This window comes from Mytilus californianus, unplaced genomic scaffold (genome assembly GCF_021869535.1).
Source record: "Mytilus californianus isolate M0D057914Y unplaced genomic scaffold, xbMytCali1.0.p SCAF_5, whole genome shotgun sequence".
NCBI lineage: Eukaryota > Metazoa > Mollusca > Bivalvia > Mytilida > Mytilidae > Mytilus > Mytilus californianus.
Window position 1 is genome coordinate 76407794 of NW_026262701.1, and position 18469 is coordinate 76426262.

Below are 18469 nucleotides of genomic sequence, written 5' to 3' on the forward strand. Positions count from 1 at the left end.
AGATTATTCACAGCTTCTGAACACTATCTTGAAAACAACAACAACTAATAATCCAGTCTAGAATATTAATCAATTATTTCGTACTGTTACACCACTGTCCCAGGTAAGTGGGCCCGCTAACATGTTTAACGGTCTTTAACCCCGCCACATTATGAATGGATGTGCCTGTCCCAAGTCAGGAGCCTGTAATTCAGTGGTTATCGTGCTGTTGCTGTGCTTTCGTTCATTTTTTTGTACATTAATTAGGCCGTTATATTTATCGTTTTAGTTGTTTTACATTTGTCATTATGTGGCCTCTTAGAGCTGACTATTCGGTAAGGGCTTTGCTCATTGTTGAAGGCCGTACGGTGGCCTATAGTTGTTAATTTCTGTAGTTTGGTCTCTTGTGAAGAGTTGTCTCATTGCAATTCATACTACATCTTCTTTTTTGTACATATCACAAATTAAGTATATAAAATACATAAACAGTCTAGAAAAGCAAGACCTTTTGTCATGTCAAAAGCACAGATTGTCTGTAGGACCATTAGTGTTCATAACTGCATAGCAGATTATATTTAGTTTCTATAAAATGTAATAAAAATTTATCGGCAAAAGATCCATGCTGATTTGTTAGTGGAATTATATATAACTAAATAAATAAATATTTATATAAAAAGAAACATCAGAAACAAGATTATTTGTCCATTAGATTGCACGCCAGTATCACAAGTGAACTCTAAATCCAGGAAAAAATGCAATTCAGTATGTGGTCTTAAACGTTTAAATCTCATGCGGTCAAATGTTAAAACATTGTTGTTTTTAAAACGTATTTATCAAAGTCAAACGACAATCATTATTTTTTTTTGTGCTATACAATTTGTGGTTAAGGCCGGATCCAAGGTATTTGAAAGAAACCGTAGTTCCCGATAATTGAATTCATACTGCCGAGCGTAGCGATGCAAAAAAAAAATGGACGGTTTTATACTAAAAATTTGTGTAGATAACGTGGAAAACGTGAGGTTTTCAAAAATATTTAGCGATCGAAAAGGGGGGGGGGGGGGGGGTAACCCCCTCTACCCCTGTATCCCCGAATGCATGTTTAGGTATACATGGACAAAAACCTCGTCCCATGCATTATTATAGTTAAAGACGAAAAAGTACTATTTGATAAATGTATAAATGATATGAATTTCTGCCCACGTCAAATTATCTTGAATTAAATTATACAAAAATAATTTAAAAAAAAAGTTAGTCGCGTACACCTTTTTCATTCGGGTGTGTTGGAATCTACTTTAAAACGTTAAGACTTATATATATATATATATATATATATATATATATATATATGTATAAAGATAACCTTCTCGCTTCGGATTTCATAATTTCAATATTTTCATGCTAAATTTTTACTTCGTAGTTTTTAAAATTCATATTTTGAGAAGAACTGAAATATGGGTCAAGTGAAAAGACAAGGAATGATGGGTGCATTTGATTACAAGTTGCTAGCTTACTTATTCCATTAAAATATTTGTGTCAATAAAATCATTCAAAATTTAATAACAAAATATTTAAAGATTAAAAAAACTTAGTTGGGGTTGATTTTTTCATTAAGTCTATATCAGCAAAAAATGCCTGTTCAAAGAGCAAACAAATGCATGCAGTGTATACTCCCCACCGTCATGCTTCAATGCAATAGGACGAAATACGTTGAGTTAGGTCGGTTATGTCGAGTAAAGTCATTTTATTGGAAATCTCTAATGAGTTGTATTGTATCTTTATGTTTTTTACATTTATTATGACTACGTTTGGATAATACCGTTAAGTCCATCATTCCTAACGATTTATGACCGCTAGTTAACTTAAAGGAATGCAAGCAATGGCTCCGATTCCTGTTGCGGCAGTGCTGAGTGCACTGGTTGTACAAATAACGTTTAGAACAGAACAGGTAATAGACTGGTAAATACCAGGGGATACATTTGGGAAGAAACTGTAGATGGTGGGTTGTTGTGATCCATTGACATAGCTACCACTAATGATATCACTATTGACGAGAATGCTGTTGATGCTGATGATGTTGACAATGCTCTCACACTCTGTGTAACCATTTGTAGCTCGATTGTGTGTGTAAATTTTTCTTTCGAAGCCTAGCACTGTATTGATGCTATTGTCAACATTAAAATCGACCTGATAGTTTTTAGCTAAAGTAAGTGTTGCCCTAAGTGTACTTTTATTAGCATTGATGTGGATTTTGGTAAGGTGTTTGTTGAGTTGTAGATTTCTTTGTAACACGTTGTTGATGTTTTCAATAGAGTAAGAGCCAGTATTCAGTGCAATGGTAACCCAGATGGCACCATTATCATTAGAATAACGAAAGATATTGTTCTCTGCATGAATATTTGGGAAAGAGTAGTAAGTCTCTAGGTTGACAAGAGCCATTTCATTACACTTTCCATTTTTTAAGTGAATGGGTGGATTGAACCGGGTATCGATTTTGTTGTTATTATCAGACACAATGAAAGAAAACCCATGCTTAGGTGCTGTATTGTCGACAATGTGTTGTAACAAGTGATTATCCATTATTTATGTTTTTTAACACGCAGCGTTCATCTTTTGTCCATCAGATTCAAACTGTCGAATTCGATCAGAGAGTACCAATGCAAAAGCTTCAGTGTTTGCTTGAACATTACGCAGGAATTCTGCTCGGATTTGAATATCAACCACAGACTCTTTTAGTTTTTCAGATTGATGACTTTCATCAATGACGAATAATGGGTAAAGGTCTGTAAAGTCGGAAGGGTTAATGTTACTATTGCTAAGGAGATGATCCATACTAAAAAAAACTTTGTTCGAAAGTCAGCAGCTTCTTTGTAGACTCTAGATACTTTGCATTGTTTGAAATAGGCGTTGAAGTCTACGGCTAGATAACGTTGCGCATTTAAGGTGACATAGATGTTTCTTAAAAAACAGTGATCAAATATGGATGCGTTATGTTCTTGATCGTTATCTTTATCGCTTTGAAAGGCTACGATGATGTATCTTGGTTTTTCACGGCCGGTTTTGGCAGAAAGTCGCCAAGTGAATTCTCTACTTTGTGGAACGGATATGGAATCACATGGTCTCATACGGAAACCACAGTTGAGTTTGCTTTTACTTTGAATTGTTTTGTACAGTGCAATTTTGTTTTCATCGGAAGGAATGACATGAGGAACGAACCAGGATAGTTTACTTACCTCAATTTTTGCTAGATATGTTCCTCCTGCTCTAAACACTGCATTTGCATCAGAATCTCGTACTAGTGTGAGTTCATGTTTAAACCCAAAGATGATTTTGGTATAGTCTACTGCAAAACCAAAGATATGTTTTAAAGGTATAGTAAATGAGAATGTTCCTTTGATGTCAGGTTTAGTAATAATGTAATCACGTCTAGCTATGAAACCAGTATTATCAGCTTCGGCATCCGTTGTTGAATCTTTAAACCACAATTGGTTTAGACCTTGTGATTTACTAAAATCATCGGGATACGTCAACAACCCTAACATGGTAGTCGCTATACCTGGATCATTAAGGTATTCAATCTGTTGACCGGACAGTTTATATCCAATGCTTTAATATCATTGTTAACAAGGGACACTAAATCTGCATCAGCATATGCTGTGTTGTCATTCTTTGAAAGTCGTCCTTCCACTAAAAGATAACTCTCAGCCGGATGGACAAACAGATCCTGAGTTTCAATGTTGATTCTTATTTCAGCACCGGAATTTTTCAAGGATGCTCCAGTTTGGGGTTCGTATTCATGGACTTGATATTCCTGAATACTTTCATCAAAAGACAAAGGTTCTGTAATACTAAGTATATTCTTCATTTATTTATAGCGATTGAAGTCGTGAATGGTTTCAATACCACTACCTGAGATGATATTGTTCAACGTTTTGCTTTTAGAGGATGAAATGATGTTGTTTAAACGGTCTTGCTGATGAGGAGTCTTTGTTTTGGGTTTTTTACTTACTTTATTAATCACATGATCCACAGCTTTGGTAGCTCATTTTTCAACACCTTTAAGAGCTGCATTGGTGGCAGCAGTCATGGCTTTACTCCCCAATGTCTTTGCGGTAGAAGTGTTAAACATGCTAAATTTGCAATTGTGTCAAACAGACCTCGACCACCAACCACATATTTACGTGTGTATCCTTTCTTAATGGTTAATATTTATTTATAGAAGGTTACGATGAGCTTGCTTGTTATCTTTGCTGTTGATGAAGCCACCCTTTTTTATGGCATCGAGGATGGCTACAATTACGTTACGTACACCACTGTTCCCAGCTTGATAGGAAGCAGCACATAAATTCAATCGATCGAGGAGTTGATTACAGTTTGAGGGTAGAAATACGGTTTGCAATCCATTGCAATACTTTTCTAGCTTGTAAATGCGTGAGACAATATTTTTCCATTTATTCCTTTATTCGATTTAGGAGTTTTGGAAAGGGTTGAGTTATCTCTATACATGGCATGATTACTTTTTAAAATTTCAGCATAGTCATTCAAATCATCAGGCTCATAATTAAGTGGTTCTTTCATGACCATACGTTCCCATAAACCAGGAGTTCCTTTATACCTTACTCCATTCACAAAGAAATCATCTTCATTGATTATGACCTGTGAATTTCCAATGAAGAATTGTTTGTCTTTAGAACGCAATCCAAAGATGTGGTCAGCATCCTTTGTAGTCATAATGTGTAAATAATGTTCTGCTTAAGGACCAATGTTAATGATGTTGGTAGGTGGTTCAATAGTTAGTGGATCTACAACTTCAGGAGGTGGTAATGGATTTACAACCTAAGGAGGCAATGCAGGTAGGATCGCTGGGAGATCTTCAATCGTTTTAGTGATTTTAGAAGCCGTTTTCTCTTGTGCGTCTACGACGGGTTTAAAAAACTTGTTAAGATCACGACTCAATCCTTGTTTATCCAGTCGTTGTTGTAAGTTGCTAGCTTGAATGTTATGTTTTACATCGTGCAACTCCTTAGCAAGAGCTTCACGTTGTTTAGGATCGTTAATGCTAATAAACGTCATTTATTTAGAGCGTTGAACGTTGAACGTTGTTGAGCGTTGAACGTTGTTTAGCGTTGAGATTGAACGTTGTTTAGCGTTTAGCGTTGAAAGTTGTTTAGCGTTGAACGTTGTTTAGTGTTGAGCATTGAGCGTTGAACGCTGTTGGAGTGTTGGAGCGTTGAGTTGATGGAAATAACAAGAAGTCATTTACCAGATCCAATTTTTAGGTCTAGGATCCATGTCATCAAAGCAAACGTCTTTGTTTGGATAACAATCATTTACACACTGCTTAACACTGCATTTTGGTTGCTGAGGCTTTGCGGACACACCCTTACGTTTCATATGTCTGAGGCATAGGTCTTGGTTCGGTTGACACGGATGAGTGCATTGATGTCCTATGTTCGTCATTGAAGTACATTGTGGTTGTTGAGGTGGATGGTTTGACTTGTGGAAGGTTTTACCTAAATTCCAACACTCAAAGTCATCACCATTACTAAATCGATTGTAGTTGTGTTCAACACCACATGTTAAACATTGTTTTATCCTGTCGTCAAACGGTACAAAGTTATGATCACACACATCATCATTGTTACTACTACTACAACTACTACTACTACTACTACTACTACTACTACTAAACAGTTCAACGTAAGTTTTCAAATCTTCAGGTATATTATCCATTCTTTATTATTAAGGGACATAGAAGTCTTTTTATTTAAAACTGTATTTCCCATTTTTCTTAGGGCTAGTCAGATTGATGGTCACAAATCCGTAAGGCTCTTTCCAACACTGATTGCAAAATGTTTTAAATTCCTCAAAGGTGAGGTCTAAGCAATGATCACGATGAATGTGTTCAAGATTTTTAGGGTCTTGTGAAAATAAGCAGATGAAGTCACTATTTTCACGAATCGTTTGACGTGGAAGTTTAAAATAATTTTGACAGATAGAAACAATCCACGATATTATGTCGACCTCGAACGTGGTTATCTTCACACTTGTTTTGTTTACTTAACATTAAATCATAAAACACCATTAAGTTTTTACGATTTGAATCCAGTTAACGAGGGTCTGGTACATCGTCTCCTTGCTCATAAAAGAAGGCCTCGATACCACTAGGATGTTGAGGTGAGGGTAAGTCTTTTACAACATCGATTAAAGAGTGAGGACATTTTCTTTTTACGGATAACAGAGATCGTTTGTCTTCTTTTGTGTATCCCTTTTCCAATGCGTGTTACAACAGTTGATAGATGGATTGATGAAGTGATTTTCCAAACACATGTAAGCAATCGTAATCTAACCAGTCCTCTTTAAGGAGAAAGTTGTTTAGTAATGTCGTTTTACCACAGTCTGACTTACCAATAATCAGTCCTCGAATTGAACGCTGTGGAAGAAGGAAGTGATTCTTTCTTTTCACAGTTGTTTCATTGTATGAGATATCTTCAACATCCATTTATTTAAATAAATGACACTCTATTGTTTGAAATGTAAAAGGACTACAGAAACGAAAGGTCTTTTCGAAAAGATGACTAGCAACGGACGACGACGAAAAGGTGAAAAAAGGTACGAAAGATACCAAAGGGACAGTCAAACTCATAGATCGAAAACAAACTGACAACGCCATGGCCAAAAATAAAAAGACAAATAGACAAATAATAGTACAGATGACACAACATAGAAAACTAAAGACTAAGCAACACAAACCCCACCAAAAACTGGGGGTGATCTCATGTGCTCCGGAAGGGTAAGCAGATCCTGCTCCACATGTGGCACCTGTCGTGTTGCTTATGTTATTACAAATCCGGTATTTGGTTTAATTCGATAGGTGGAATCTGTGCCGTGTGTGGATCAAAGAAATCCCAGTTTGTAAGGTCTACCGGTAAAGGTTTTATGAACAAACTCATTAACCATCTACTAGTAGAAATGCATCTTCCGGGACACCAGTTTACTTGATCTGGAACAAAGTTACATAAACGACTCAATGCAGATAAAACACCTAAATCTTGGTCTAAACCTATCAATCAATTTGATGAAGCTGCCTTTCGTCATGACTTCTGTTATGATCGACATAGAGATACACCAACACGTAATTATGTGTGTGATAAAAATATGCTCTTACAATTAGACTCCATTAACAATCCAACCATGAGAGAGAAAATAGATCGTGGTATTATTAAACCTCTCATCGGTACTAATAGACGATTTTGTATGGGACATAAAAAAAAGTTCTAGGGACAGATCAATTAGCAGAGGAATTACATAAATCCGTTTGACGCCAATTTAAGAAAAGACGTGTGATCGCTGGAGGTGTAGATGATATTTGGACTGCCGATCTCGTTGATATCAGTTCATTTTCTCGCGATAACAAAGGATTTAAATTCATTCTAAGTATCATTGATGTGTTTTCAAAATAAGAATGGCTCATACCTCTCAAAAACAAGACAGGGTTGACGGTCAAAGATGCCTTCCAAGCGGTCTTCACATCATCATCACGACTTCCTCAAAAGTTATGGACAGATAAAGGTATTGAATTTTACAACAAAGAGGTGAAGGAGTTACTTCGGAAGCACGACATTAAACTGTACTGTACCGAGAATGAAGAAAAGTCGAGTGTCGTTGAACGTTGGAACCGTACTATAAAAAAGAAAAATGTTTAAATACTTTTCGGTTAATTCTACACGCACTTACATCGATGTGTTGAATGATCTTGTGCATCAATACAAAACGTCTAAACATAGATCTATTAAAATGATTCCTATCGCTTCAAGTAAAAAAGAACACGAAACCAAAGTGTACTGGAACTTGTATGGTAACCTTCTTCCATTTTAACAGGCTAAATTTAAAGTAGGGGATACCGTTCGAATCACTAAAAAGAAAGGTGTGTTTGAAAAGGGATACACCCCTAGGTGGACTGAAGAAGTCTTTACGGTGTCCCACGTGTTAAACACTCAACCTCAAACGTATCGTATCAAGGATTTTAATGACGAGGAAGTAGAAGGTTCCTTCTACGAGCCTGAACTTCAAAAGACGGATCAAGATTTATACCGCATCGAAAAGGTTTGGCGAAAACGAACCGAGGGTGGTGTGATATATATTAATATTATTAACTGTTTTACTGTTGACAAAATCCTCTGACACACCTAAAATGACTTCTTTTGCACTGAAAGGCAGGAGAATGCCATAATTTTTAATCCAATCTATAACGGATAGCCAGAAGTTTTGTGTTACATTACATTCCCAAAAAATATGAAAAATATTTTCTTTAATTTCTGAAAAAAATGTACATAGTTCAGTTCTTTTAATTTACATTTCAATAAAAATGAATTACATGGTAGAATCCTATGAACAATCATAAATTGAAAGTTTTGTAAAAAAGAATATCTGGTTATAATTAAGGGCATGGAATAAATAGCATTCCAATCTTCAATCTGCATATTTAAATATATTTCCCATTTATTACGGGAAGTTAAAGATACTACTGTATTATCCTCCAAAAATAATTTATAGAAAAATTTACAACATTTTGGTTCCTTTTTAACTTTATTTATTAACTTATTTTCAATAATATCCAGTTTTGAACTACCTTCTATTATACTTTTCCATCTATTTGGAATCGCACTTAAAATACCATAAAACTCTACAGAATTAGTATTGATATCATACTTTTTTTTCAATTCATCATATGAGAATAATGTATTATTATCTGACATCAGATCATTAATAAAGAATATAAAATTTTCAATATAATGGAACCTCAAAATCATCTTGCCATCCATTTTGATGTTTGGGTTCAGCCATATGGACTGGACCAGAATTTCAGTATTGTTTTCAGCTTTTATTTTATTTTTTAACTTGGAAAAATTTACCAGGATATCATGCTTAAAGGGATTGACTTTTTCAGCTAAATAAAGCAATCCCTCTTGACTTAAGTGTAAAATTTTGTCCCCCCCCCCCCCCCCCCCCCCCCCCCCAATTTTTGTATGTAACTAAGTAGCAAGACTTTCCAAAGAGAGTAATTTTGGGGGTCTAATAATTTATACAGCCAAGACATTTTTACACTATAGCAAAAATATTAGGCATCTTAAGACCACTATCACAGTGTTCGTACATTATCACTGCCCTTTTCACTTTATCAGGTTTTCCTTTCCATAAAAAATTGAAAAATATATTCTAAATCTCCTTCAAAACCCCTTCTGGGGGATTAGGAAGGACAGTCATAACTTGAACCAAAACGGGAAGTGCTAAAGTTTTAATAACTACAACCCTTCCAATATATGTTAGTTCTCTATAAGCCCAAGTATTGAGCAATGACTTGATACTGATTATCTTGGCTGTAAATTTACATAAAGTCTTATCCACTTTGGCAAGCTCAAACCATATACCTAATAGTTTAAACCTACCAGAATGGTTCCAAACAAGATTTTTTTCTGGCAAAAGTTTTTCCATACTACCCTTATTTGAACCAAAACATACGGCTTCGGTTTTGTCAATGTTACACCTAAGTCCAGCACATTCTGAAAATTTATCAAACAAATATAAACACTGATTTAGGGACTTTTGGTCACCATCCAGGACTACGGATGCGTATTTGACTCAACAAAAATTCAGAGTCATTAATTGTTACACCAGCAACATCAGGGTCATTTTTAATAGCTGCACTTAGTAATTCAAGCACTAAAATAAATAAATAAGGAGACAGAGAATCCCCTTGACGGACCCCCCTTTTCAATGAAAAAAATTCTGAAATATAACCGTTATTTAACACTGCACTAGAGGCATCACAGTAGCATGCCTTAATCCAACTTATAAATGTATGGTCAAAGCCATAAAACTGCAAAGCCTCTAATATAAAAGACCACTCGACTGTGTCAAAAGCTTTTTCAAAATCGACTAAAAGTAAAAGTCGTCTTCTTCCATCTTTTCCATCAGATCATAAATAAATCTTGTACATTCGCCTATATACCTTACTTTAAGAAAACCTTTTTGTGTTTGACTTATTATGTTTACCAAGACCTTTTTAAATCTATTTGCTAGACTTGCTGTAGCTATCTTATAGTCTACACACAGTAGTGTGATAGGTCGCCAGTTCTTTAGATACAATTTTGACTTACCCTCCTTTGGTATACAGGTAATGAGTTCCTGTCTTTGAGTGATAGAGAACTTTCCATATTCTAAAGCCTCATTTATACATCTAACCAGTGGTATTTTAATATCATTCCAAAAAAATTAATAAAACTCAACAGTGAATCCATTTATACCAGGTGATTTAGAGTCCTTCATATGTTTAAGGGAAGACAGACATTCCTGCACTGATAAAGGTCCCTCACAGGAATCCACCTCTTCTTCATTGGGTTTTGTAATAAAAGGATTGTCATGCTGAAAAAATGTGTTCATGTGAGTTTCAAGTAACAATGGGTTAGAACTAGTATACAAGTTTTTTATGAAATTGTTTTTGTTCATTTCTAATAATACATTGATCTGTTATCTCAGATTCGTCCTCCAGAATAAGTTTGGGAATATTTTTTTTCTGTGTAATGTTTTTTTTCCAAATTACAAAAATAGTTACTTCCCTTTTCCCCCTCTACTTGCCATCTTGCCTTTGCTCTTGTAATTATCCCTTTGACATTTTTTCCCTTATTATTTTTAATTCTAGTTCCAACCCTTCCCTTTCTTGGTGTACCGATGGCAAGTTATTCTCTATGAGTTTTTTATCTAATAATAATATCTTATATAATAATTTTTTTTCTTTTTTATTTTGTTCCTTCTTCTGAAATGACGAAAATGAGATTGCAGATCCGCGAACTTTCATCTTAATCATATCCCATAAAAGCTGATAGCTTATATTAAACTGTTTATCCTCTGTCTCAATATCCATAGATGGATCAGACTCATATTCCTCGATGACAGTTTTGATGTCCCCTTTAACTTTTTCAATAAATTCAGTTTCCCTCAAAAGACTGTTATTAAATTTCCATGTACCCCTCCCTCTAATCTGGCTTGAAAATTTTAAATTAATAAGTACCGGAGAATGATCCGATCTATAACTAATCCCTATATCTGATGAAATTACAAATGCTTCTATATCAGAGGTAATCATGAAGTAGTCCAAACGACTTTGTTTACGATTTGGACCCCGCCGAGAGTACCTCTTTTCAAAAGGGTGTTGCAGGTGCCATATATCTAATAAATCAAAGTCATGCATTACCTCATGTATCTTGGCTTTTGACTGGGGGTTATTTTCATTTCTATAATGTAAAGAGAGTGCCACGTTCTTTGCACGTTAAGAACCCTTGCAACAACTCTTTGAGGGGTCCGTAGGTGGCCTGTTGCAAGGCTAAATTTCTGTCCCTATCCAATATACCCTCATTTCCCGTGGCTGCCTAATTTCTCCGACCTCAATCCCAGACGCCTCTATTACAGAACCTACCTATTGTATTTGTTGTTAATTTGTTCTCGTCCTGAATATGCATGAAATATTTGCCACTGGACGTTAAGCAACCAACAGACAATCAATTAATCATTTCTATAATATAATGTGTCAATCTCATAATCTTGAACAACATTCCAATCTCCGACCACTATAATTGACGAATTGCCATAGTGGAGTATTTTGTTTTTTATGTTCTCAAAAAAGACTGGTTCATCATTATTCGGTTCATATATTGCTGCCAAAGTTATACGGTAGTCCTGAATGGTGATATCTAATATAATAAAATTACCAGACAAATCTATAGTTTCCCCATGGATTTTAAATACAAAAGTATTTTTGAAAAGAATAACTATCCCTCTACTTTTACTAGAATAAGAACTAAATTTCCCCACATATCCCCATTCATGCAGCCATTGTTTTTCTTTTTCAGATGTGCTATGGGTGTCTACTAATATAATTATATCATATGAGTCCTTATATTTTGTAAATATATCTATTCTTTGAACTGTTTCTGATAAACCCCTGCAGTTTACACTACCAATAGTTATAGTCGACATAATATAATCAAGTGGTTAAACAAGAATAGCTTAAATAATAATAAATATAAATATCTATAAGCCCAATATATCCAAGCAGTATTAACAAAACATACACATGTGCATCTATCATGTCTATAGTTAAATGTGTTTTCACAATGTTTCAATTTTTTACTTAGAGTTACCCCCAACCCCCAAAAAACGTTTGTCGAGAGAATCATAGTATAAATAAAATGAGCAAATAATTTTTGTGCTTAAGTAAAACTAAAAGATATATCAAAAAAGTTCTGTGAAACTTCATTAGATCAACAAAACAGCATATTTACCAACACACATACAATTGTAAACAAAACACATACAAATATACACATACACATGCACCCCTACATCCTGATACAAGACCAATCATCTATATATACAAATGAATCAATATTGCTGAGCCCAACTTGGCTGTACATGCACATCTCTCACTTCAGTGTTATTTATCCAGAATTAAACTACATGTATCACTTAAATATTGTCTGATAGAATTTATTGACAAGGGTTTCATTTTATATGTGTTTGTTTATTAATCTCACGAATATGTGCATGGATTACTCTGAAGTATGTACCAGGGCAAATTTATAGTTAATAATGTCTTCGAAATACATTTTTAGCGGTGCATTATTATCGTATAGAACAAATAAGATTTGTACTTCTGTTTCCAAGAGGAGACGGTGTTCGTTGTATGTTTACTTATCCGTGTAGTGTCAAGGAAGCTTGTAAATCGAAGAAGATCAGATTGAAACCCGATTACTTCTGACCAATATTATTTAAAAGTGTGTATCTCAAATGTATTGTTTTTGTTAAATTCTCTACCAGAAGTTTTGAAACGGATAGAAATATTAAAGACCAATACGGAAATAGACCTTAAATTCCGGAAAAAAATAAATTAGGTACGCCACTCCCAGATAATACAGGCTACAATACAAGGATTCATACTTTTAGCTTTGGTGTTGAACAACACAAAAAAAGAACGAAATTTCTACAAGAACAACAACAAAGAATAAACGACAATAAACAACTTTGAATAAATGTACAACAAATGTTAAAACCGGTCATTTTACGATTTATTCTTATGAGTTGAGTTTCTGCCTAATGTTGTCATAAATGTCAAAACGATGACGTTCCCCCTTGCTGTCAGTGCCATATATTAGTCCGTTGAAATACCACGCACTGGTGACATCCTCGTGCAGGTATAACCTATTTATCAGCCCTTTGTTCAATTTTGTGACATCGTCAGAGATACGAACTTCTAACTTCTCATTAATAAGTTTTCTATTTCGCTATATAGAGATTTTTGATTCCATGCTCATAAATTTCACAAGAATTGGTCTAGGTTTGCCGTGTTTTCCTGGTATTCTGTGTGCGCTATAATCTCTGATGGATCAATTTTTACATCCAGTTTACTAATCTCATAAAAAAAGCTTTGAGGCAATCTTTCCCCCTTTTTTTTCTGGAAAGTCAAATATTTTAATATTTTTTTTCCTTGAGTATTGTTCATTCCAGTTCGACAATTGCATTGCTTCGGTTGCACGTCTACCCGTATTTACAATCTCTTCTTTCAAAAGCCTGTGTTCTTTGTGAAGGTTTGCGTTTTTTTTCTAAGATATTCGCATTGTCAAATTCTACACTGTTTATTCTTTTACTTAGCCTAGATACCTCTGACTTTAAGTGCTGTTCTACTTTCTCTTTATTAGTTTAAATTTCAACCATCCTTTCTTTTTTAAGTTCTTTTTTCATCTCTTTTTTCCATTTGGGCAAGTAAGCTTGTAACTGTTTCAGTGAAAATCATTTTAACATCTTCTTTTTTCAATATGTTTTTCATTGAATTTCTTATCTCATTTAATTCGGTTTCGATGCATAGACCATGGTCGCCATCGCTAGATAGACATGTATGCGGGCGTTTTGCAGATTTGGGTTTTGCAAGTGTTGAGTCACTAAATACAGAGTCATCATTTTCCTGTGTAGCAGAGAGTTTGCCAACATTAGCTGTCGATACAAAGCTCGTAATTTGCTGTTAACTTTTCTCTTTAACCACGTTTCACAGATCGAAGGTATATCCTTAAATCGTTTATATCTTTCTTATTTTCCTCTCCCATCGCTAATGAACGTTCTACCAATGCATCGATTTTTAACATGGTACTACTTTGCATGAGTAACGACGTTTTGTTGATGTATCGATTTTTTGTTGAAGAATAGTTTCAAACTCTTTTACCTTCCCTCAAATTCTTGTTGAAGTCTAGTTTCAAACGTATTCATTTTCTTCTTAAGTTTTTTAATGGTTGCATCATATTCTTTTTCCATTTGTTTGATATCCTTTTTTATTTGCTCACACTCGGATTGTAATGCTTTGGTTTTACTCATACCATCTTTCACCTGCTGCATAACCCAATGTTTCGTTGCAGCATCCGTACCGTGACTCGGAGATTTTAAGTTAGTAATACGATTGTCGTTCTTATTTAGATCTTCGAGAAAACTATTCCTATTGATGTCTTCATGGTCATACGTTCCAAATTTATCTGTCATTTATTTTTAGCACCAATGAAAACACAACGTCATTGAAAGATTGACCTTCCGACAAACATTTTAAAACATACAAATAAAAGTGTCCACACACCACTGTTCCTCTTATCTGTTGTTCATCGGTGTTGTAGTCGATCTAAGGTTTTAGTAATTTACTATTTCATTGGGGGGTTGAAGTCCGTAAGAGTCGAAATACCCTTTGCTAGTAGTCGTCTTAAACCAACACGTCCAATGGGTTCCAGGACCCCTTAAGGTATCATGGTTTAAAATACCACACTCTTTTCTGTATGGTTGGGAAGGTAGGGTATCCCGCATGAATATACCTCTAAAATGAGGTATCTCTAGAATCTTGACCGCTTTCTCCAACTCTCCGTTGGATAGGGGCTTGTCGGGAAGTAGAATGACAGACAAAAACCACGATGGGCAGAGTGGATGAATTGATACAATTTGTAAAGAAAACCACCGGGTTAACCATTGATCAGACGACCAGACGAGGCTTCAATATGGTGTTTGGGAATCCCACATATGACCTTAATGAAAATGGGACTATTGAATTAAATGGTATGTATGCATTTCTACTGACAAGTTCAGAAATGTTTTGTCAAGGAAATAATACTACTACTACTATTTCTCGTGTCACCTGTAAACATGCATTTTCGATGAGACTTGCAATTTTTTAAGTGGCTTCCAGGTAAAAAAATATAGATTTGGTTTGTTGTTTCATGGATAGTTTAGAACATATGATTTTATTGAACTAAATATCATATTTGATATTAAGCATGAATTCACACATTAAACAATGATATAATATTCGCTGGTTTTTGTAACAGTCTGTGATAATTAAATGTCTTTAACGCAAAGCTATCATTTTCCAGTTATGTGCAGGTATACATGAATATTATATTTTATGTGTTCTCTGAAATTACTTTTTTTTAGTCCCCTACCGACGAAGTCGAAGGGGACTTTAGGTTTGCACTCTGTCCGTCTGTCTGTCCGTCCGTCCGTCTGTCCATCCGTCAGTCCGGCAAATCAGTTTTCCAGACTTTTTTTCTTCATGCTTGAAGATATTGATTTGATATTTGGTGTATTGTTTCATCATGACAAATTACAGGTCAAGTTAGATTTTCACGATTTTAGCTTTTCTCCTTGTTCAGTTACATTTGTAAATCCCTTTCCCTAGATTTAATTTTTTGATGAAATACTTTTTAATTACTAGATTTCTGTTAAAAAGGAATTAACTCATTTTTTAACTTTCCTTAAAATTAAATTTTTGATGAAATACTTATTAACTACTAGATTTCTCTTCAAAGGGAAATAACTCATTTTTTTTAAAGATTTATAAAAGACATTGTATTAAGATAAATGACATTTTGGATTTTTTTCCTTTTCTTCAGTAAATTGTTTGAAGAATTAAGTGGTAGGTTTTTTCCATTACAATGAATTTTTAACCAATAGGGGACTATATATTGCCAAGCAATACTCACAGAATGCTTGTTCTTCTTCAGAATATGCTGGACTTGTGAGAATGGGAATGGGAAAATAGAGCGACAAAATGTATCAACCTGTGAAGACTGGAACTGTACAACTTTAATTATAACCAAACTGATAATTATATTGTCTTAAAATCTTTAAGGAATTTCTCCTTATGTAACTTGATATAAATAAAAGATATCTATGTCTAATATACGTCTTAGTTACATTAATATATAGATGGTATGATTGCTAATGAGACATTTCTTCACAAGAGACCAAATGACTTAGAAGTTCACAACCGTATAGGTCACTTTTCCGCCTTCAGCAATGAGCAAAATCCATATCGCATTGGTCATGAAAAGTGTTGATATCGTCGTTGTATATACTTGAAATTGCTTTTGTATTTCATTGCCTATTTAAACGAACGCAAAAATTTACGGCCGTATAATAGTATGACGATATCAATGTCGTTGTCGTCGTCTCCGAAGACATTTGGTTTCCAGACAATAACTTGAGTATAAGTGTATGAATCTCGTTTTACCATTTTTTTTTATCCCCCGCGCAACGCATTGCACGTGCAGTTCTTGCCAGATTTTTATGAAACTTATATCATAGGTTTATATCAGCTATGTCTTGGACGAGTTTGAAAGTCAGTGCCAATAAATTATTTTTAAAAGAGTTATGCCCCTTGGAAACATTAATTATATGGAAAATTGCATTGTTAGCGCTCTCATATGTACAATTCTTGCCAGATTTTATGAAACTTATATCACAGGTTTATACTGGCAATGTCTTAGACGAGTTCGAAAATCAGTGCCGATCAATTATTTTTAAAAAAAATAATACGCAAATACTGATCGACTATACAGACAGAATTCGAATTGCGTTATACAAGGAGTTACTTATACAGATTCTCATCAAACTATTTTCAACAAATTTTGCGGTGTCTCCTGCGGACAACTAGGCCCGGAGACAAGTCGGGCCGAGTCAAATCAGACCGACTTATAAGTCAACTCGGACTGTCTTTGAAGACTACTCCGTTCTAGAGTTAAGCCCTTTACAAATGGAAAATTTGCTGAATTTTTTCGTTTCCGTTCTTTAACTTACGTTTGCTTCAACCAAATGATATGAAACTTATACACAATGCTTATTACCACAAAATACAGGTAAAGTTGGAATTTTGGTAGTGTCACTTTAACCGTTCTAGAGTTATGCCTGTTTACAAATGGAAAAATGCTGATTTTTTCGTTTCCGTTCTCTTACTTAAGTTAAGCTCAACCAAATGTAATGAAACTTATACACAATGCTTATTACCACAAAAATACAGACCAAGTTTGAATTTTGGTGGTGTCACTTTAACCGTTATAGAGTTATGCCTGTTTAGAAATATAATAATTGCTGAGTTTTCTATCCCTAACTTTAGTTTGCCTCAACCAAAGTTATGAAACTTATACACTATGCTTATTACCAATAAATACAGGTCAAGTTTGAATTTTGGTGGTGTCACTTTAACCGTTTAAGAGTTAATTTATGCCTGTTTACAAATGGAAAAAATGCTGAATTGTTCGTTTCCGTTCTCTTACTTAAGTTAGCCTCAACCAAATGTTATGAAACTTATACACAATGCTTTTTACCACAAAATACAGACCAAGTTTGAATTTTGGCGGTGTCACTTTTACTGTTCTAGAGTTATGCCCCTTTACAAATAGAAACATTGCTGAATTTTTCGTTTCCGTTCTCTAACTTAAGTTTGCCTCACCAAATGTTATGAAACTTATACACAATACTTATTACCAAAAAACTCAGATCATGTACAAATTTGGGTAGCGTCACTTTTACCGCTCTTCAGTTATGTCCCTTAATTACTTTAAATGATATGCAAGCAGAGTCATCATCTGTGTCCCTTGGACACATTCCTTATTTGTTTTTTTTATGCCCCCGCCGTTACGGAGGGGGCATTAAGTGTTACCCTTGTCCTTCTGTACGTCCGTAAGTCCGTCCGTACGTCCCAAACTTGGTTTCCGTCCTCTAACTTAAGTTTGCCCCAACCAAATGTTATGAAACTTATACACAATGCTTATTACCACACATCACAGATCAAGTACGAAGTTTGGTGGCATCACTTTTACTGTTCTAGAGTTATGCCCCTTTACAAATGGAAAAAATGCTGAATTTTTCGTTTCCGTTCTCTTATTTCAGTTTGCCTCAAACAAATGTTATGAAACGTATGTGCAATGCTTATTACCACAAAACACAGATAAAGTTTGAATTTTGGAGGCGTCACTTTTACTGTTCTAGAGTTATGCTCCTTTACAAATGGAAAAAATGCAGAATTTATCATTTTTATTCTCTAACTTAAGTTTGCCTCAACCAAATGTTATAAAATTTATACGCAATGCTTATTACCACAAAACTCAGATCAAGTACAAATTTGGGTAGT

General features: G+C 34.7%; 1 long non-coding RNA gene across 1 annotated transcript; it reads left to right on the top strand.

Moving 5' to 3' along the window:
* The first annotated feature begins 14983 nt into the window (after positions 1-14983).
* Positions 14984-16238, top strand: LOC127703068 (uncharacterized). Its single transcript, XR_007982651.1, has 2 exons — positions 14984-15117; positions 16062-16238. It is a non-coding gene; the product is annotated as an uncharacterized LOC127703068 (long non-coding RNA).
* The last annotated feature ends 2231 nt before the right edge of the window (positions 16239-18469 follow it).